At 43.3% G+C, this 22,279-nt stretch overlaps 1 protein-coding gene across 2 annotated transcripts in view; it reads left to right on the forward strand.

Moving 5' to 3' along the window:
* Positions 1–381: 381 nt before the first annotated feature.
* Positions 382–22,279, forward strand: part of LOC119660453 (glycine receptor subunit alpha-4) — a 52,959-nt gene continuing 31,061 nt past the window's right edge. For both annotated transcript variants that reach the window (XM_038069012.1, XM_038069013.1), the window contains exon 1: positions 382–737. The gene's annotated coding sequence lies outside the window, so the exon portion shown is untranslated. The remainder of the gene's footprint in view (positions 738–22,279) is intronic.

A 22,279-nucleotide genomic window follows, 5' to 3' on the forward strand; every position in this document is an offset into this window, starting at 1 on the left:
TAAACTAGCAGATTTGGAATCTCCAAAGGATTCCTGTGAAGTCATCTTGAATGCAAGTCTAAATACGATGGGGCGTCATATATGTGCATACATGAAACTCCTTGAAAGATTCAGGATTATCTTTAACCGAAAGTAAAGTAGGATTCGAAAGACTGAAATCAGCGTTGCCAACTTTTCGTACGTGCGCTAATAGGTTCCTAAATGAAAAATTACACAGCCAGATGTATCCTTGCCAGGGAACTATAGGTGCTTTTCACTGTACCTCTGCACACACACTCTTGCAAGGAAGATCCTTTTACACCGCGTTGTACTGTTTGTGTCCTCACTAAGCTCTGGACCGAGTCTATTTAAACTCGGCGCGTATTTTTCAAAAACTTAGTTCAGTTGCAGCCATCAAATTATTCGGTTGAAATTAATAATAATCTTGTAGTGATAGAGTGTCCTGGAATAAGCAGAAGGAATCGCTTAGTGCAATCCTTTAAAATAATGAAAGCTGTGGCGCTCGGAAGTTAATTTATTCTTGTCATCTCTAATTTTTTGAAATGTAGGACTAACCCGGTATACTACGTGTATCTTTAAATGTAGTGTTATCCCGAAAACTAATATTCCGTGGGTTTTACATGTTTGTGCAAATGTAATGTGCAAAAATCTGGAAGGATTCATGAAAATGATTTCCTACTCAAACTACTAGGATTATTTAACGAATTCTCTGATAACGTGGAATATTTATAAAACAGGTAAGTGAAGTTGATTTTGTGTAACACAGAAATGGTTGGTTTGATTTCATAATCTGGAAGCGACAATTAATCCTTAATTGTTTAGGATAAATGAGGGATCGATCCTTTGCACTTAAACTGGAGAAGATAACAATTAACATAAGTCGAAAAACGTTAAACCAAAATTTTGAAACAGTCAAATATTTATAGATATTTTTGAAAGGAAAATTGCGAATAACAGATCAGTGTTTTCTGTTTATCCAAGTGAAGCATAACAAGTCGGGAAACCGGAAGCTAGACGCGTAAGATATGAAAGGTTTTGTGTATTTCTTTTATAAAGAGATTTGAATGTGCATTTGTCCCATTAGCATGTAGCACGTAAAATATGCATATATTATGTGAAAATAGCCACTTTCAAGTGATATTGACATTGATAGTCTTGAATTTCTAGAGGGGCGACAGTTTTGACCTAGTATAACTTTGTTAATAATAGTGCGATTTTCACCAAATTTGACAGAATCCTCAATACTATAGCCTACATTGCTGCAAAATGTTGTGATTCTAGGGTGAACCTAAGGGGGGTTTCCCTGTCAATTACTAAAAATTATAGTAATATACTATTATTAACTGTATTTGAACAGGTATCGGTATGGAGGGTATTTCGGAGCCTAGGCACTATATAGTGGCAGTCCCCTGATTTTTTTCAGATTTTTTGGCTGGGCAGTTCCTGAGAATGAGTTAAAAAAATGACCAATTTCAACCTCCGGCACTCCCCACCTTTTCAACAAAAGTCAAAATTCGAAAAGTACTAGCCGAGGCCTTTAATTTGATACCCCACATGACTATATTTGATGAAAAAAAATTTACACCCTCCCTTTGCATGTATGGGGACCCCCCCTTAAATTCGTCGTAAAAGGATGTAACTCACTACATGCGTGAGCGTTCACAGTTCCCACTTTTCTACCAAATTTGGTGTCAATCGCTATAACCGTTTCTGAGAAAAATGCGTGTGACGGACAGACAGACAGACAGACGGACAGACGGATGAGCAGATCTTCATGGAGGTGTGGTTAGACCAACCTAATAAAGCAGGCGCCTCTATGGAAAGAGCTGGCCATGTGGCCCAATGCATCGCCAAAGCGTGTGACGCGTCCATGCCGAGGAGGTGCTCTTTTCCCAGTAGAAGACCAAACTACTGGTGGAATGCTGAACTGGCCAGCCTTCGATCTGCCTGTCACCGAGCCAGAAGAGCGGCTCAAAGAGCGGTAGGCAGAATCGACCAAGGGCAAAAAGAGCGCGCCTATCAGGAAGCTCGCAAAACCCTCAAGCTCGCCATCCAACGGAGCAAGAGGGAATGCTTTAAGGAGCTCTGTTTAGAAGCGGACGTAAACCCGTGGGGGAGTGCCTATAGAATCGTGATGGGGCGATTCAGTGGGCGATCATCTCCGCAGATCACGTGTCCTTCACTCTTGTTAAAAATTATCCAGGGGTTATTCCCTCAGCAAGAGGAGGGCATAGACAGCTTCCAGCGACCTCTGAACGACACGGCAATACCGCCAGTCACCAGTGACGAGCTGCTGGAGATCTGCGCTAGAATAGGAGATAACAAAGCTCCGGGTCTGGATGGCGTGCCGAATAAGGCCCTCAAGCCTGCCGTGGAATCGTAAGAATCCCACACGCTGGCGTGTCCAGGCCAGTGTCTTTTGAAGATTTCCACCTCCTCAAAAAAAAAAGACGCACAGACGGACAGACAGACAGACTTTCCGAAGACGAAATCCTAATTTTTGGTGGAATTCCGAAATTGAGGAATGCCGGAAAAAGTGTCTCAAAGCTAGGAGACACTCCCAGCGCAGAAGAAACCGACCTGAGTTCGAGGAGCTACACGTGCAATATAAAAATGCGAGGAAAAAATTGCAAGTAGCTATCGCAAAGAGCAAATCTGAACATTTCAAGCGGATGTGTACTGAAGCTGACTCTGACCCATGGTGTGACGCATATAGGTCGGTGATGTCATCACTAAAAGGCGAGCGCTCCCCACCGATTACTTGTCCAGAGTTGTTGCAGAATATAGTGAACACTCTATTCCCAGTGGATCTGAATGGTACAAGTCTACCTGCAGTACATTTAAATACCGACGAAGTTCCGATAGTGGTAAATGAGGAGGTTCTAGACGCAGCAAAAAGATTGATTGAAAAAAAGACTCCAGGACCGGATGGAATCCCTAACATTGCCCTGAAAGTAGCCGCCAGGACAGCACCAGGTATGTTTGCCCAAGTTTTCACGGCATGCCTTAGGGAAGGAGAATTCCCCGAGCAATGGAAGGTACAAAAACTAATACTCATTCCGAAGGCAGGTAAACCATTGGGTGACCCCTCCTCATACAGGCCGATATGTCTGGTCAATACCATTGGCAAACTATTTGAACGAGTAATATATAACAGACCGCTCGCTGTTGCGGAAAAGAAAAGAGGCCTTTCCGACAAACAATTCGGATTTCGTAAGGCAAAATCAACTGTCGATGAAATCAGCATGCTGACTGGCTTGGCTCAGGCTGCAATAGAAGAAGGAAAATGCTGTGCAGTAATAACCCTCGACGTAAAAAATGCGTTCAATAGTGCAAAATGGAAAAAAATCATCGAGGCACTCGACAAGATACCAACCCCGAAGTACATTGTACGCATTGTGGTCGAGTTTCTTCTTGGGAAAAGACTTTATTGCGACTCGGACGATGGGCTAAAAATATTCCCGACAACTTGCGGAGTGCCACAGGGTTCTGTCCTGAGTCCTTTGCTGTGGCTAGTTATGTACGATGGAGTGTTGACGCTACGCCTACCGGACAACGTGACAACTATTGGCTTCGCCGATGATATCGGAATAACAGTGGTTGCAAAGCACCAAGACGAGATCGAGATTTATGCAAATGAAGCGATATGGGAGATCAATTCCTGGTTGAGAAATTCTTGCCTTTCACTTGCCGAGCATAAAACAGAAGTAGTTCTCATTAGCAAGAGAAGAAAGAACACAACTGTGAAAATCAAAGTTGGCGGAAAAACAATTTACTCCCAACCATCGCTCAAATACTTGGGAGTAATTATTGACAGAAGACTCAACTTCAAAAGACACATTGAGTACGCCGCAACTAAAGCGTCTTCCATCGCTACAACGATCTCGAGGATACTACCGAACATTACTGGGCCAAGACAAAGTCGACGTCTTCTGCTCTCCAGGGTAGTCAGCTCCGTGCAACTCTATGCAGCTCCAGTTTGGGCAACTGCTCTGAATAACAAAGTGAACTGCCGCAAATTGGGAATGGCGTATCGGTTAAGTGCACTCCGGGTATGCAGTGCATATCGGACAACATCAGGAGAAGCGGCATATGTACTAGCAGGGATGCTCCCCATAGACATCTTGGCGAAGGAAAGTCGGCGACTCTACGACAAGACGTATGCAGCTGGAGAGTCTAGCGCATTTCGACGGCAGCTGGCACGGTGGGAATCTATCGAACGGTGGCAACAGCGATAGGACGAGTCCCAAACTGGTCGTTGGACATACCGCATCATTCCGGATATTCGGAGATGGTTTGAACGAAACCATGGGGAATTAAGCTACGAGTTAACACAATTCTTGAGTGGACATGGAGGTTATCGTGCTTATTTACATCGATTTGGTCACGACGAATCACCATGCTGCCCAAGATGTGGTAACGTGGCTGAGAATGCGGAGCATGTCATATTTGATTGCCCCAGGTTCACCGCGCACCGAACAAGAATGGAAACGGTCGCAGACAGGCGTTTAACACCCGAAAACATTGTGGAGTATATGTTGGAGTCAACGGATGCCTGGAACCAGGTTGTAAGGGAACTGCAAGCTATTCACCAACAGCTTAGGCAGGAAGAACTACGACGCAAACAAAGAAGGGAGAGAACCATAATGAGCCACAGTTAAAAGCTGATCCAGCCCGCGATGCAATACTTGATAGGAGTTCCGTGGGGAGAGTGGAGTGGAGGGAGGTGGTTTTAGTGAGTAGAAGTCTCACATAACTGCGTGGCAGGAGCCAGCAGTAGGTTTTGAACCTTTCCACCTTCCAACGCCGAAAAAAAAAAAAAGACAGACAGTAAACCGATTTTAATAAGGTTTTGTGTTTACACAAAACCTTAAAAAAGTTCCAAGATGCCTTCTGCCTACTTGTTCTTATTATTTAGTTCAAATTCAAAATTTTGGAACGAAGATATTTTATATCCATTGAGACTACCTAAAAACGTTGGCGTTAAATATGATCCAGAAATAATTTTTAGGCCAGATATGTTTTCGGTACTCCCTTGCAGACTTTCTGGTTTGCTAGAATTTTATTAAATGAAAACAACGTTCCTAACAATGTAACTGATTTCTTTACCACTCAGTTTGAGAACGCATCTCTTACATGCGAAGCAAGGATGTAAAATTATCTTCATCCCGATATGTAAGATATCAACTGCCTAGATTAAAACTGCTGAGGTACAGTTTTGATATTGGATTTAAAGAGGGGTCCAAGAATGCAGCACTGAAGTGATATAAGACTCGTTCTCAGAAAGCTTTTATGACGAACATAAAACTAGAAAGTTTTATGCGATTGCCAATATTATTAAGAGAGTTATAGTATGGCAAAATCGTGTTTTTGGTGTGAAATCATTGTATCTTAAAGTTGTGCATGTTCATGCAACATATTCTCGCCAAAGTGAATAAATCACTTTCAAATTTCGCTAAACTCGACAAATAAAATTGAAGGAGTTGAAGGATGAAGGACCTTTTACAAAAGTTTTGTTTTTGTTTTTAAAATCATTTTTTATTTTTAAGAAATAGGTAACAATAATATATAGTTTGGAAAAATAAACAAAAAAAAACAATCTTTATAAATCGGGAAACCAGAAGCTTGACGCTTCAGGTATAAAAGGTTTTGTGTTTCGCTATGTGAGGAGCATAACGTATTTCTCCACTGACTTATATCATTGACCCGAGCTATTAAAATCGCTCAGTTCTGGGCAAGTTATTGCCATTGTCAGAACTGAGCGATTTAAATATCTTGAGTCAATGCTATCAGCCAATGGAGAACTGCGTAATGAAATTGTTTCACGCATTAATGCAACCTGGATGAAGTGGCATTTCCCAACTGGTGTTCTTTGTGATCGACGTATCAGCGCACGTCCCAAATCTAAAATTTACTACAATGTCGTCCGTCTGCCGCTCTCTATAGTTCTGAGTGTTGGCCAACTATAAAGGACAATGAACGGCGTCTTGCGGTAATGGGGACGAAGATGTTGCATTGCACTGGTGGCATGACACGTTTTGATTACGTCTGAAATGATAATATCCACGATCGATATGGGTTTGCACCGATCGTGAAAAAACTGCAAAAGAGGCGTTTTCGATGGTGTGGTCAAGTAATTCACGCTAACGAGAATTCAACAACCAGTATTGGTCAGAACATCAAAAGCAATGGTAAACAACCAAAAAGCCGGCCAAAACAATGATGGCTTGATACGCTGGATGGGGATTTAAAGGTCTCGAGATTACATCCTGATCAGGCATTTGATAAAATAAAATGACGAAACAGATCACCACGAGCCGATCCCGCTTATGAACTGAAGGCTGAAGAAAAAGAAAAAGCTGTGAGGAGCGACGAGTGCACGACAGCTCCGTGTAATATAGTTAAAAATTCCATTGCCCTCTATTTTCTAGAAAGCGATTTAAATAAATCATTTGATAGAAAGCCCTGTGTTGATAATGGGCAACCTCATACGCTTCACACTCTGAGTTTAATATTGTTAGCAAATGCCAACAATTTAACCAACATCAAATATAAACAAGTCGGGAAACCGGAAGCTGGATGCTTCAGGTACGAAAGGTTTTGTGTATTTCTTAGTACGTAGCACGTAATATATCCATATATTATGTGAGAGTATCCACTTTCAGGTGATATTGAAATTCGTAGTCTTCAATTTTCAAAGAAGCAACAAATTTGAGGTATTATAACTTTGTTAGTAATAGTGCGATTTCCGCCAAATTTGGTAAGATCATGCTCTATATTATAGCCTATATCACTGCAAAATTTCATGGTACTAGAATGAACTTAAGGTGGGTTTCTAACCAATTACAAAAAATTGTAGTAATATACTATTATTTACTTTATTTAAACAGATATCGGCATGGAAGGTATTTCGGAGCCCAGGCACCGTATAGTGGTAGCCTCCCGATTTTTTTCAGATTTTTCGGTTTGGCAGTTTCTGAGAATGGCCCCCTTAAAGAAGTGATCACTTTCGACCCCCCGCGCTCCCCAGCCTTCCAACGAATGTCAAAACTAAGATCGGCTTTGAAAAGTACTAATCGAGACCTTTAATTTGAAACCCCACATGACTATATTTGATGAAAAAAAATTTTACACCCCCCTTTTGCATGTATGGGGACCCCCCCTTAAATTCGACGTAAAAGGATGCAATCCACTGCATGCGTGAACGTTCACAGTTCCCACCTTTCTACCAAATTTGGTGTCAATTGCTATAACCGTCTCCGAGAAAAATGCGTGTGACGGACAGACAGACAGACAGACGGACAGCTGTATGCAGTCCCAGTTTGGGGAAAAGCACTGCAGGTTTTAGGCAATACACATAAACTGAGTGCGGTCTACAGAAGAACATCCCTAAGGGTGTGTTCTGCCTTCAGGACCGTCTCAGACGATGCAGCGTTCGTCATCTCGGGAATGATGCCGATTGACATCCTGGCAACCGAAATGATGAACATTTATAACACCAGGTCCATCTCTCCCTTATCTCAGGTGAAAAAAGCCGAAAGGGAGAGATTCATAAGCAGGTGGCAACAGCGATGGGACCAGTCAGAAAAGGGTCGTTGGACTTACAGGTTGATCCCTTCCATTGGGGAGTGGCTGGAGAGAAAGCATGGAGAGATCAATTATAATCTCACCCAGTTCCTCACCGGCCATGGAGGATACCGTCAATACCTGTACAGGTTTAAATTGGACACCTCGCCTAATTGTCCAAACTGCGGGGTCCCAGAGGACCCGGCGCACGTTTTCTTCCAGTGTCCTAGGTTGGTGGAAGAAAGGAGGAACCTGGAGGAAACTCTAGGTGAAGTGCTATCACCGGAAAATTTTGTCCGAAGAATGGTAGGCTGTCAGGAAGACTGGGATGCGATCAATTCCTTAATCGCTGTAATCCAGGAAAAACTGCGAAAAACAGAAGAAGAGAGGAAGACGCGGTTACGAACCCCGCGGGTAGACGGAAGGAGACCTAGCTAAAGTTAGCTAACTCCGCCCCGTGATGTAATACCTAAAGGTGGTTCCACGGGGTAGGGAGGGAGTCGGGGGTGGTTTTAGTGGGTAAAAATCCCACACTCTGGCCCAGGCCGGAGTCTTTTGAAGATTTCCACCTCCTCAAAAAAAAAAAAAAAGACAGACAGACAGACAGACAGACAGACAGTAAACCGATTTTAATAAGGTTTTGGTTTTCACAAAACCTTAAGAAGGGCTAGGGAGAATTAGATTCTTCTTGAATGGAATTTTAATATTTCACTCGAATTTCAATTATTCTCGTTAATTATGACGTCAGCATCTTATTTGTATGGCTTAGGATGCAGTTAATTAGCACGAAATTGATAAGTTTGAACTTCTACAACTGACACTAATAGTTGGATTTTCATAGAACTTGGCATGTGTATGCACGAGACTGTCCTCTATGTCCGTTCAAAATTTATTATTTGAGCAGATACCGGAATGGGACATCTCTCCAAGATTAGATTTCACATAAGTGTTTTACACAAAACCTTAAAAAGGGCTGCAGATAAATAGATTCTTCATAAATGCGACTTTAATATTTCACGCGAATGTCAATTATTCCGGGTAATTATGACGTCAACATCTGATTTGCATGGCTTTGGAAGCAGTTTGAACTGCTATAACTTTGGCATTAATTGCCAGATTTCCACGAAATTTAGCACGTATATACGAAATATTGTCCTCTATACTGGTACAAAATTCGGAAGTCCTAAAATGAATTTAAGGGGGGTTTTTCAGTAAATTTCTAAAAAATAGTAATATACTATTAGTAAGTTTATTTGAGTAGATATCGGAATGGGACATATTTTGAGGCCTAGATTTCATCTAGGCGCACCACCCTGATTTTTTTCAGATTTTTAGGTTGGGTAGTTTCCGAAAATGAGTCCTGTCTCACTTCAAGTGCGTACATTTTGACTCCTTACTCACGCACTTTGCAATTTATGGCATAGATCGAGACCTTTCATTTGATACCCTACACAACTATATCCGGTGGAAAAAATTTTTGAATCTCCCCTTTGCATGTATGGGGAGCCCCCCTTTAAACTCCACCTAAATTTATGCCACTCGCTGAATGCATGGGATTTCATAGCTCCCATCTGTCCACCAAATTTCGTTCGGATCGGTTTAACCATTTTGGTGAAAAATGCGTGTGACAGACAGACATTGAATCGATTTTAATAAGGTTCTATTTACGCAAAACCTTAAAAATAACTCAAATCTAATGGCCACTGTAGGTTCTCAGATTTTTTGAATAACGATTTACAGACAGAGAAGAGAAACAGTAAGAAATAAAAATCTAATTTTACAATAAGTTGTCGGGAAATGGTCGAAAACCTAAAGAATTCACTTGGCCTTAGCGGCAAATAAAGAAATATAATATAATATAATATAAATATAAGTAATAATAAATGTTTAATCGCTTCAAAAGACACTTTTAACTTAAATTATTGTTCTTAAAACCATTTACTTTTCGGTTTATATATTTTTTCCTTTTTTTTTACAATAACATCGATAGGGAGAAAAAGTAGTAATAACAGTTGTAATATTTACAAAGAAACAAAGAATAATAACACATGTATGTATAAGTTACAACTGGAGGCATCAAGAAACAAATAGCAGAACTGAGCGCCGATAATCGGCATCCCACAGCCACCAGTACCAAGATTTTTCTTTTTCATCCCGCTTAATATCAATGGCTCTCGCTCTAGAGTATTCCCAGTCCAATTCCGGAGCCCCCGCAGTCAAGTTCGGGGGATATTCGATCCTTTTGTCCGTGGCCCGTCTATATATATGATACATAACCGGATCACCGGCAGAATCAAGAATTAGATCATTCCTGTCAAGATACACGAACGCTTCGGGAGAAATGGAGCCTGTCGTGAGAGTTTTCTCGAAATACCCATCATTTGGGTAGATCGGCTACGAAACTCAAAGGTTCTCATCATCCGAAACAGATCGCATTATATGATTCCGAATCAATCTGACGACAACTGTGTCAATTCTAGGCACATCACTTCATTAATTACATAGTGCTCATAGTTTGACGAAGCAGTCTTATTAAGGGGGTCATCCCGTGTGTGGCATCCGCGGAATCGATTTTTTTTTGTGTAGTATAGTATAGTGTAGAATATATGGGTAAAGTAATTTTTTGATATTCGGAGTCGTTCGGAAATTATAGTGTTAAACACGCGATAAGTCACATACCATTTATGTCGATCGTCGTAATAAAGCTCGTATTTATCGGTCCAAATGACGTTCGAATCACTTCGCTGAAAGGACAAGAATTGAAGCCGTGAAAAAACACTAAAATTCCCAAAAAAAAGTTTAACAAGGCACCAAAAATTTACCGTTTAATATTTTTTAATAATCCTAGTTTGCGGACTGTATTGAAAACTCTACGTTAAAATGCCGTTTACTTTTTTTCTTTACGGTGATCGCAGCTTCCTCTAGCGTGGCAGTGGAAAAACACCTTTTTTTGGAGATTGGTGTATAAATTGCTCTGTATTTCAATAATGAACTACGCGATCGGGTTGGAAAAATTACTATGCCCGCTCAAGATATTAGTAAACTTATGGTGAAAAATTCGTTTTTATATCTTTATCCAGTTCTTCACAAAAAAATTCTAAAAAAAAGCCGAAAAAAACCGTCCGGATGACCCCCTTAAGCTCCGTGCAAGCACGCAGACATGTCCTTTCAAAGATCCTTATTTTCTCCATTTGACTAGCACTCAAATTAAACCAGATAGGACACCCGTAGGTGAGCACCGGTCTAATCAAAGTAAGATAGCGGATAATCTTAACCTTCCGACTAAGATGTGGAGCATAAAAGAGTCTTCGAAGAGACATGAATGCCTTGCGAACGTTTTCTATCGCGACTTTAGCGTGCTCGGTAAATTGAAGACGCTCGTCAAGACGCACACCCAGGTATCTAACGCATTTCTTATCAGGAATGCGCTCATAACTATCCTCGTTCGCAACAATGTGAAAATCTCTCCAATTCCTTTTCAAGTTCTTACCGGCGTACGCCAAGGAATTTCGAAACAGAATCGTTTTACACTTTTGCGCATTGATTTTCAACCGCCAGCTGTTCGTGAAGAACTTAATATCATTGAACATCTTCTGAAGTTCAACTTGCACCTCAGTTACCTCCTTATGTGCCGTGCAGACTATCTGATCGTCAGCAAAGGCAACCAACGACCTGTTAGGAGATTTATTAAACTCGAAAGAGTTGAGTAATTCGCCGGCAAATACTGCAAAAAGTGTAGGCGCAGCCACTGTCCCTTGCTGTAATCTATTCAGAACATAAAATTCTCTGTTAGTAGTGAAATTTCCATCCCTAATGACAAAGCACTTACCATACAGCATACTACACATCATCGCTACGACGTGGCTGGGAAACGTGACACTGAGAGGAACTTGACCTCAGTTCCCGTCTCCCGGAGCATTTTGAGCACCTCATCGGGCTCTTCCTCAGCATCCAAGCCTTTGAGAAGGGAGGTTTGCACCTTCTCTTCCTTTGGAGTGTAGGTGAAGTGAGGAGCCTTCACTAGCTCGAGGACCTCACGTGCTTTCTTGTAATCCGCTATTTTTTTTACATTTTATTTGGACTCTCTCGGCCCCTCTCGGTAATTTTTTTTGAAACATAGAGCAAAAACTCACCCAGATTTCCCTCTTCAGGGCTATCATTGCTGCACTTGTCACCGCTATAATCAGCCTGGTTAGCACCCTCTTCTGGGACATTTCCACTGCCACCGTTGTCACTGTCTCTCGTACCATCAGCTTGATTGTTTTTTGTGTCCTCCATGGCTGCAGAAGTATTCGAAGAAAGCTTCACTTTTTTTCCTGGCTACCTTTGGAGACGGCGGGCCCACCTCCCCAGCCATTAGTTGCTCCGTAGGCCCCCCATTTTTCTTTGCTGACGCGACATTTGATTTTTAAGATCTTCGAGTGTCTTCGCCAGCTCGGCACTTCTTCTTTCAAGATTGGCTATCCTCACTTTGGCTATTTTGAGGTCTGGATCCTTCTCATTACGAACTCCACGACTGATCCGAGTGCCCCTAGGTTTTATGGTGGGGGGCCGGTCTAGCCCGCCACCCGTCGGCGCCTCGCCACTCATTCCCGTCAATAACACATGATTTTTTGAGGCTTTTTGGAACGTTTTTTTGGTTAGTAGTAAGATATTAAATATATTACTCAGAATAGCTAAAGAAGCAAGAGAAATTAACATATATATAAGGAAAAATGCAGATTAGAGTAATAAAAAATTGTGAACCTCTGAATGATTGTTAAAAAACACTCAATTTTCATTGTGAAGGTAGACTGTAACGTAGGGGCACTATATAGAGTATTTACGATACCGTTCTTTCTAGAACAAATTCTTCCGGGAAATGGTTTCTAAACTTATAGTGAGCTTCTTTTTCTTCAGCCTTTGTCCCGTTTACAAGCGGGGTCGGCTCATCATGATCGGTTCCGCCATTTGACTCCATCAAATGCCTGATCTGGATGCAATCTCGAGGCTTTTAAATTCCCATCCAACGTATGAAGCCATCGTTGTTTTGGCCTGCCTTTTGTTCGTTTACCATCGACTTCGATGTTCAGACCAATCTTGGCCTCTCTCGCAATTTTTCCACGATCGGTGCAGCCCCATAACGATCGCGGATATATTCATTTCGGATGTGATCAAAACGTGTCACGTCACTAGTCCAACGCAACATCTTCGTCTTCATTACCGCAAGACGCCGTTCATTGTCTTTTATAGTTGGCCAACACTCACAACCATAGAGGGCGACAGGACAGACGACATTTCGATAAATTTTAGATTTGAGTCGTTCGCTGATACGTCGATCACAAAGAACACCAGTTGTGGAACGCCACTTCATCTAGGTTGCGTTAACGCGTGAAACAATTTCATAACGCAGTTCTCCATTGGCTGATAGCGTTGACCCGAGGTATTTAAATCGCTCAGTTCTGGGTAGATCACTTCCGCTAACAGTAATTTGACATGTTTCATGGGATTCTGTCGTCAAAAACTCAGTTTTATTCAATCACTCTGAGACGATGTTGCATGAGGCGATCATTCCATTTTTGGACAAGTTGCTCGAGATCATTTTTGCTATTAGATGCTAGGAAAACATCATCTGCATAAAGCAGTGTGTAAGGCGCTGGGTGTTGGATGTCCCGTGTGACGGTGTCCATAACAGAACAAAAAGAAGTGGTGGCGCTTCCTTGATGAACATCAACAGAGACACGAAGCGGTTTTAATACACCCGCCATACTTCGAATTTTACTTTTCGAATCGTGGTAGAGCAATTGAACCCAGCGCACGAGTTCTTCTGGCACGAAGTGTTGTCGTAAAGCATACCAGATGAGTACGTGTGGGACACGGTCAAACACTTTCCTTAGAGCCGGAAATGCAATGTAAAGAGGGCGATGCTTCTCACGGTGTTTCTCCATGCGTCAGTAGTTCCGCAGTTTTTGACAAATCCGACATGATTCATGTTTATTTGAACGTTTTCGCGAATACGGTTATCAAGAATGCGTTTAAAATTCTTCATGGTATGGGAAAGTAACCGGATCGGACGGTAATTTGAACATTTTGCTGGACTACCTTCTTTTTCCATATTGGAACTGTGGCACTTTCTTGCCAGTCAGATGGTGTTCTTCCTTCCTGAATAGCTCGATTAAGGAATTCACTGAGAGTTTAGGGTCCCAGCTCTTCGCTTTCCAGAGCTTAGATGCCATGTCGTCAGGTCCGGTGGTTTTCCTCGATTTCATTCGTTTTATTGCCTCCTCGACTTCAGTTGCGCTGACAGGTGGAACTGGTCCAAATGTCGGCAATGATTGTGGAAGTGGATGATGAGCAAATTCGTCAGTTGAAATCTGCTCGAAGTATTCTTGCCATCTATCTGTTGCGGCTCGACGGTTGGTTAGCAAAGTACCGTTGTTGTCATTAACGCAACAGGAGTGTACGATATCCTGTGTACGTTCGTTACGGCTTTTAGCAAGTCCATAAAGATCTCTCTGGCCATCTAAACTTATAGTGAGCAATCAAATTAAAGTGATAAAAGTTACATTAGTAAATTTTAGCTAAATTGTTATCTTTCTCAGTGCTAGAATTCGAAGTCGTCGTTAAAATATCCATATTTGTGGTAAAAATATATTTAGTAAAGTTAAAAAAAGTAAAATGAATTAGTTTTCCAGTTTTCTAATAAGGATATCACAAAAAAGTTTTTTCTTTTTGATACCTCAGGGTTTCGAGACAAAGCGTCTGCAACAACATTTTCTTTTCGAGACACGTGTTGGATATCACAAGTAAACTGGCTGATATAACTCAAGTGCCAAAGTTGGCGAGGGAACGCGGGTCTTTGTCTAAGTGTGAATGTAAGGGGTTTGTGGTCCGTGAAGACGGTGAACGGCCCGCCCTCAAGGGAGAAACGGAGGTATTTTATGGCGAGGTACGCAGCGAGTAGCTCACAACCGTAGGCGCTGTAGTTGGGTTGAGCTGGGTTGAGCTGTTTTGAAAAGAAGCTCAACGGTTGCCAGCTTTGATACACCCTACCGCTGTATCTGAGGGATCTACGAACACAGCTAGGGATACATTTGGGTGAGGAAATGCCAGTAGTGTAGCATCAACAAACTGTTGTTTGACAGACTTAAACGCATGGACGGCCTCAGCAGACCACGCGACCTCGCGGTAGTCTTGAGTTTTCGGCCCAGACAAGTAGGCGTTCAGCATGGCTCGGTGATTTGCGACCTTGGGCAGGAAACAACCATAGCACTTTAACATACCCAAGAACCTTCGCAGATCCTTTACCGTGGTTGGTAGGGGAAAGCTTTTTATCGTCTCAACCTTGTCTGGGTCAGGTTGGATACCTTTATCAATTGGCCTGCCTGCCTCTGGAGGAATATGCATTTCTCAACGTTTAGGACAAGTCCGGCCTCAAAGAGGCGTTGAAGAATGCACTCGAGATGTTCCAAGTGCTCAAATTCTGAAGGGGAAGCGACCAAAACATCATCCATGTAAACGAAACAAAAGTTCAAGAGTGGGTTAACCTCTGGAAAGTCTGCGCAGCGTTGCACAAGCCGAAAGTCATTCTAGTGAACTCGAAGTGTCCGAAAGGTGTGCAGATAGCCGTTTTCTAAATGTCTTCGGGAGTGACTGCGATTTGGTAGTATGCCTTGGCTAGATCCAAGGTCGCAAAAAACACAGAAATTCGTAAGCGATTGCGTAAAATCATGGATGAGTGAAATGGGATACCGGTCTGGAACTGTCTGGGAATTCACACGCCTATAATCTCCACATGGCCAACAGCTACTGGATGGTTTGCATATACTCTGTTTCAACAAGTCCCTTAAACTCTTTCTTCGCAACCGCAAACTTCTGGGGTGAAAGTGGACGCAATTTTGAGAAGATTGGAGAGCCGGTAGTGTTGATGTGGCGCTGCACATCGTGCTTAACCGACTGGGAGAAACTACTGTAGTAATTTTGCGATACTTTCTGAGGAGTGCGCGAATGCGGTGGTCGGCAATATCCTCGAAAATTATTAAAAGAGTGTCGTTTTGGCAGGAAGAAATTTTTCTCGACGTCTTTAATGAGGTTGCGGGGCCTATCAAAGCCTTATTCTGCAAGTCCACCAGCAACCCATAGTGACACAGGAAGTCTGCGCCTAATATGAGGATTCTTATGTCCACCAGAACGAATCGCCACGAAAAGGTTCGGGGCGGTCTACGATGGGAGAAGAGTTTGCGGCCGCTAGTCGTAGGTTTTACCACGGCGAGCCTACACCTCGTGTACTTTGTCAGCCGTGGCGGAGAACTCCTTCAGTAATCCCGAGTCCGCGCAGGCCAAAATGGCTCGGGTGCTCTCCGGGAGTTGTTGCAGCCAGAGAGACTTCAGCAGCTCAAAGCCCACCTTATCTCCACCCAGCTGCTTCATTTCTCGTAGGAACTGGCTGGGGGTACGGTCTCCTAGCGTCCGCTCATTCGGCTAGTGATTAAGTTTTGCTTCCTCACTCAGTGAAAAGCGCAGAATCAAGTTTTTAGAAGAGGTGTAGACATTATCTACACTATCAGTAAGAAAAACGATGTGCTCGACTTCCTCAAAAGACTGCATCTCAGTGTTTTAAATTTACCCGGGAGATGGAAAAAGAAACTCAATTAACTTTCTTTTACGTGCCGTTAAAGAGGAAGCAAATGAAGTTAGACCTGCAGATCGACAGGAAATTGACGGACACCAAGCCAGATATCCCTAGCGCTTCGTATGGCGCTCATCAGTACAAATTCGTGAAATATTAAAGTCCCGTTTATGAAAAATATACTTCTATGCAGCCTTTTTTAAGGTATAGTGTAAACATTTATATGAAATCTAAGCCTCAAAATATACCCTACTCCCACTGCTCAAATAAACTTGCTAATAGTATATTACCAGCTTTTAGAAGTTGACTGAAAAACCCTCCTTAATTTCATCCTAGAAGTACTAAATAACATAAAGGACAGTGTCGCGCATACGCATGCCAAACTTCATGGAAATCCGGCTTTTAGTGTCAAAGTTATAGCAGTTCAAACTTATCAATTTTGTGAGAATTAACTGCATCCTAAGCCATGCAAATAAGATGCTGACGTCATAATTAACGAGAATGATTGACATTCCAATGAAATGGCCATGTGGGGTATCAAACAAAAGGGTTTAATTAGTACTTTTCGAAACTGGTCCCATATTTCAAATCGGGTCTAACGTATAGGAGTGTTGGCTCAAAATATGACTCTCAAAAAGTGTAACAGGTTTCATTCTCAGAACCTATCCAACCGAAGAATCTGCAAAAAATCACAGTGGTGTATTAAGGACATATATATGTATTTATATGTATATGTAAATGTAACTTTGGGGTATTGCCTAATTCAGATAAATATATTTGTATATTGAACAAGCCGTATTCAATATACGTACTTTATATGTGCTTATGTATACTTTTATGCACGAAGTAAATCGAAAATATGTGTACGATGAATTTATATACGTGCATGTAGAAGTGTCCGAATAGCTCAGTGGTTAGAACACTAGGCTGTCATACGGAAGGTCGCGGTTCAAATCTCATTGGCGGCAGTGGAATTTGCATCGTGGTTTGATGTCGGATACCAGTCGAGTCAGCTGTGAATGAGTACCTGAGATAAATCAGGGTAATAATCTCGGGCGAGCGCAATGCTGACCACATTGCCTCCTACAGGCTATTCTGTAGTGTACCGTTACGGTCTTGAATGAAGTGCTCTAACACACTTCAAGACCGTGATCCAATATGGATTGTTGCGCCAACGATTATTATTATTATGTATAAGTGTAGTGTTCGGCAATAGTCAATGTTTGACCGACAGGCAGTCGGACAGACTGAGTCTTCCTCAGTAGAAAACCCAACTACTGGTGGAATGGTGAACTGCCAGCCTTCGATTAGCCTGCTACCGAGCCAGAAGAGTGCCTCAAAAGGCGGTACGCAGAGTCGATCAAGGACAAAAAGAGTGCGCCTATAAAGCAGCCCGTAAAAGGAAATGCGTTAAGGAGCTCTGCTCAGAAGCAGACGTGAAACCGAGGGGGAGTGCTTATAGAATCGTGATGGGACGATTCAGAGGCCGTTCATCTCCGCAGATCAAGTGTCCTACCCTCTTGCTGAAAATCATCCAGGGGTTATTCTCTCAGCAAGAGCACCGACACATTTCAGCCACCTCTGAATGTAACGGCGATTTCACCATTCACCAGAGACGAGCTGCTGGATATCTGTGGATATTTCCATTGGCATCGAAACCATAGAAGTTAGTACTTCTGCCTAAGCCTGGTAAACTGTAGGTGAACCATGCTCTTAGGGACCCATATATCTTCTGGACACTGTGGGGAAAATCTTAGATCTATAATAGATTACTCCCGGTTGTTGAGAGCCAAGGTGGCCTTTCAGATCGGCAGTGTGGGTTCCGTAAAGCTAGATCAACCATTGATGTCATCAAATTGGTTACCGGCTTGGCCGGAGATGCAATCCACGGAAAGGGTAATACCAACAAATATTGCGTGGTAATAACCTTGGGCGTGAAAAATGCCTTCAATTCGGACAATCAGAATCTAATACGGAAATCCCTAGCGAAAGTTGGTATTCCCGCCTATCTCGCCGATATCAAAGGGTAGTATAGGTCCCAGGGCGAAACGTGGATCGGTACCCACGATGGAGCATAAAACCTGGGAAATGCCTGCTGAACCAACAGACCTACTACCAAACCCTATCTCCACTTCCACGTGGTGACCGCTGGGAGCTCTTTCTTGATGAAAAGCTGCAGACGGAGAAGGATGAAAGCGAGTCATCCGCGCCTAAAAACGGGACAAACTGTACCAACTGGTCCTCCAGGTTGGGCGTTGGGTAGGGCTGACAACCCTACACGGAAAACCAATGTTACGGAGCCACGAAAGGAGCCTCGGACAGGATGGACTTTACAACGACCAACCCGGCAACGACAACGGATTAACGATTTGCGCATTTTCTCATGGAACGTGCGCTCCCTGTACAGAGATAAAGCTGATGAGCAGCTAGCCGATACCCTGTCCCAATATAGGGCTGATATAACAGCGTTACAAGAGATGCGATGGACAGGGACCGGTTTCATGGAGAAGAGCCGTTACACCATATATTATAGCGGTCATCCAGTAAACCATTTGCTCGTAGTAGGTTTCTTAGTCATAAGCGAATGGCTATGCACTCTGCGCTTCCGAGGCAAGTTTGGAAATAGAAGCCTCATTAACGTTCACGCCCCTACAGAGGAGACTGTAGAGTTGGAGAAGGATACCTTCTACGAGGCAGTAGAACGAACCCTCGAAGCCGGTCCCAGATATGATATTAAAATCATACTTAGGGATTTTAACAGCCAAGTAGGGAAGGAGCCAGTATTCAGGCGATACGTTGGCTCCCATAGCTTACACGAATAAACAAATGATAACGGACTGCGGATTATTCAATTAGCAAGGTCACACGAAATGGTTGTTGAAAGTACCTGGTTTGCGCGGGAAGCGGTCCACAAATATACGTGGGCCTCTCCAGACGGGACCACATTCAACCAAATTGACCACGTGTTGATCGAATGTCGCCACCTGTCAGCCTTCATGAATGTCACAACATATAGGGGGGGCCAATATAGACTCGGATCACTATCTCGTTGGCATGGTGCTCCGAGCTCCAATAACAATACCACCTAGAATCCCCTCTGACAATCAGGTGAGAGTTAACACTAAAGCCATCCACAACACAACCCTCCGCGACACCTATAAGAGGGAAATGGATACCGCAATAATTGCAGTCAACAAAGATCCTGGAGATGAAGCATCAACAAATGATCTTCACAATCACCTGAAGTACGTTATCATAAATACGCCCACAAACATACTTGGTCCCAGCCACAAAAAGAGTCGGAACGGCTGGTTTGACGATGAATGTAAGCTAGCAATGGAGCGGAAGAATGCTACATACATGCATTCTCAAAGGACACGGGCACGCACAGAGACTTATCACGAACTCCGGTGAACGGAGAAGCGACTTCACACACGGAAAAGGAAGCCTGGGAAAACCAACTGGTCTGTGAACTCGAAAAGTACAGGGAACAACCGAACCAGCCGCGCAAGTTTTACTAACAAGTCAGCAGGATGAAGCCTTACACACCGCGATGCTCATCCTGCCGAGACAAAGAAGGAAATCTGATTTCCGACAGAATGGGCATATTGGAGCGATGAACTACTGAACAACCAGAACATCGGCGAGTTGGAAGTCCCGCCAACTGAAGAAGACGGACAAATACTGCCACCACCAAGTTTAGGAGAAACAGTCCGTGCAATTCATCTGTTGAAAAATCATAAGTCGTCAAGAGCCGATGGAATTACAGCCAAATTGGTTAAATATGGAGGCTACCAGTTACACCAAGTGGTTCATCAACTTGTGCTCAAGGTATGGGACAGCGAATCAATGCCTGACGATTGGCAACGAGACATTATCTGTCTCATACATAAAAAGGGAGATATCACACAGTGCAGCAATTATAGAGGTATCACGTTGCTGAGTACCATCTATAAGATATTCTCCACTATCTTGCTAGGCCGGATAGCCCCATAAGCCCAGAACATCATTGGCCCATACCAAAGAGGCTTCACTCCAGGCAAATCAGCAACAGATCAGATTTTCTCTGTGCGGCAAGCGATGGAAAAACTGTTGGAATATGGACAACAGTTGCGCCATCTGTTCATCGACTTTAAAGCCGCCTATGATAGCATAGCCAGGGTAAAACTGTACACGGCCATGAGAGAATTCGGTATCCCGACGAAATTAATAAGACTGACTAGGCTGACCCTGACCAATGTGCAAGGCCAGATAAAAACAGAAGGATCACTCTCAAGACCATTCGACATCAACAACGATCTACGACAAGGGGATGCGCTATCATGCGTCCTCTTTAACCTGGCCCTCGAGAAAGTGATCCGTGATGCTGAGGTAAATGCAAGAGGTACGATCCTCTTCACGTCCACCCAACTACTGGCCTATGCTGACGATATCGACATCATGGGAAGAACCACCCGAGACGTACAAACTGCCTTCATCCAGATCGAGCAGGCGGAGTTAGGCGCGAGATCTTGGGCTGCACATCAATGAAGGCAAGACAAAATATATGGTGGCAACGTCAGCGCCGAAGACGAATCAACCAACAACATCAAACCGCACTGGTCAAACACAAAGAAGAATAAAGATAGGAGAATACAACTTTGAGACTGTTGACAATTTCCCCTATCTAGGGTCGAAAATCACAACCGATAACAGCTACGATGATGAAATCCGCGCACGATTGTTGTCAGCCAACAGAGCCTATTTCAGCTTACAAAAACTGTTCCGCTCGAAACGTCTCACCATAGGGTCAAAGCTCTTACTGTACAAGACAATGATCTTGCCAGTCCTCATGTATTCTTCGGAAACTTGGGTTCTTAGCAAGAAGAATTGCGAACTCTTGGCCGCGTTCGAGAGAAGAATCCTCCGAAGAATTTTTGGCCCCCTACATGAGGATGGACGATTCCGTAGTCTACACAATGACGAAATCTATGAGCGATACCATGACCGTCTGGTTGTGGATAAAATCCGGCTCAATAGGTTACGGTGGGCGGGTGACTTAATCCGTATGGATGAGAATGATCCCACCCAGAAAGTCTATAAGGGCAATATCTATGGTAGAAAAAGAAGGCGAGGCAGACCCTGTCTAAGATGGAACGATGGCGTAGGTCAGGGCGCCAGATGGCTTTTAGGGATATCGAATTGGTGGACCTCGGTGCAAAACCGGGATGTCTGGAGGTCCTTATTAAGGCAGGCCTATACCGAATACCGGTTGTTGCGCCGTTAATGATGATGATGATCGTCGATAGTTATTTAGCTGAAAGGCGGCTCTGGTATGACATCGACGACGAACCTCAGGAGTACTCTGTTTTCGTGGGCCGCAGGGCTCCATACTGAGCCCACTACTATGGAACATCGTGTACAACGATGTATTTAATCTTAGCCTTCCGGGGGACGCCACGGTAGTGGGTTACGCTGACGACATAGGTTTTTGTCGCAAAGCTCCTCAAAAATGCTGAGTTATACTCAGACGGGACAATAAGCGCTGTATTAGAATTGGGAATCACATCAGCATTTCCAAGCCGACTATCAAATACTTGGGAGTGGAGTGGAGTAGACAGGAAGCTCAGTTATAGGCAATACGTGCGAAATGTATACGACATAGCAAGTAAGGCTCTGGTTAGGATAATGCCGAACGTGGGAGGGCCACCGTTGCCAGGGTTGTGGTGGGTAAAAACCCTACACATTGGTGTGTCCAGGCCAGTGTCCATTGAAGATTTCCGCCTCCTCAAAAAAAAAAAAATGACGAATAGACGGACAGACGAACAGACGAGCATACGACTTGACGGTCAGACAGACATTGAATCGATTTTAATAGGGATTTATTTCAGAGAAAACCTTAACAAGAGCACCCGTGTGAGTGCTGTGACCAGGCTGGTTTCCGCTCTAGATCCTCCTGCAATGATCACATTAACACCCTACGAATCATTTTGGATCTATGCGAATAGTTTAGATCTCCACTTCATCAACTTCGACAAGGCTTTCAATTGTGTGAACAGAGAGTGCATCCAGAGTGCCCAACATAGGAGAGGCATTCCGGAGAAACTAATAGTTACTATCAGAGGG

Source organism: Hermetia illucens, chromosome 6 (genome assembly GCF_905115235.1).
Source record: "Hermetia illucens chromosome 6, iHerIll2.2.curated.20191125, whole genome shotgun sequence".
In the NCBI taxonomy this organism is placed as follows: Eukaryota; Metazoa; Arthropoda; class Insecta; order Diptera; family Stratiomyidae; genus Hermetia; species Hermetia illucens.